The sequence below is a fragment of the Paroedura picta genome, chromosome 2, assembly GCF_049243985.1.
Source record: "Paroedura picta isolate Pp20150507F chromosome 2, Ppicta_v3.0, whole genome shotgun sequence".
Lineage (NCBI taxonomy): Eukaryota > Metazoa > Chordata > Lepidosauria > Squamata > Gekkonidae > Paroedura > Paroedura picta.
In genome coordinates, this window is record NC_135370.1 from 75,672,464 (window position 1) to 75,673,482 (window position 1,019).

The window sequence follows — 1,019 nt, forward strand, 5'->3', positions numbered from 1 at the left end:
CCCCCTTAAGATTGGGGGGGGGGGGTAAGGAGGGGCAAAGGGGAGGGCGAACAAGGTGTTTGAAATTTCTTCTTTATTCTTTTTCTGTATACTCTTATATGGATGGCATATAACACCTGAAGATTTTAATGTGATCTGATTGTAAGTGTGGGAAATGTCATGATAAAGTGGGGTTTTCCGCTCTTTTTTCATCAGTGCATAGTTACTGGGCTAAAGTTCATATAGTTTTATAATAAATGTTTAAAGTTAAGTACCTAATAAAACCTGAAAATATGTTGTTGAGTTATCTGCCAGGAATGGATTTTTGCTTGTGCTAAAAATGTATTCTTCTATGCAACCACTGCAACAAAGTTACATCTACAGTCAACAGAAAATTAGTTGAACTTTTACCAGTGGAACTTTTACCAGGAGTATTTGACAAAATGAAACTTCAAGCAAACGGGGACTCTGGAGGGAGGGGAGATTTTTTTTTCCTTTTCTATATAAAAATAAAAATTTATATTAAAAATATTAAAAACAGAAAACTGAACACTAGATTGCTTGATTCTCTCCTTCCTGTGGGGGAAGGCAGGGAGGGTTGCAAGAACCCTAACTGGAGTCTAATTTAGTGAATTGCCAGCAGGGATGCCAGCAATTCTATATGTTGTTTCAGCCTCATCCATAGGCCTAGCAGAACAGCTCTATCTTAATAGCACTGAGGAACTGATGATGATCCCATAGGGCTTTGATCTCATTTGACAGAGCTTTCCATCAGGACCAAAAAAGCCTCTGAGGCCAGTAATCCCAAGCAGATTTTGATTTCCTGAATTTAAAGCTCAAGGGGTGGGGATATGGGGAAAAGTAGGCTCACATGTACATATGTCCCAAACGGATAAGGGGTTTGAAGGTAATAACAAAAACCTTGAATCTGATCTGGTCTTTGATCTGAAGTCGGGGCAGCTGGGAGAGGACAGGTTGAATATGGGCCTTCCCTTGGGTCCCAGTAAGGACCCCTGCAGCTGCATTCTGGACCCGTTGAA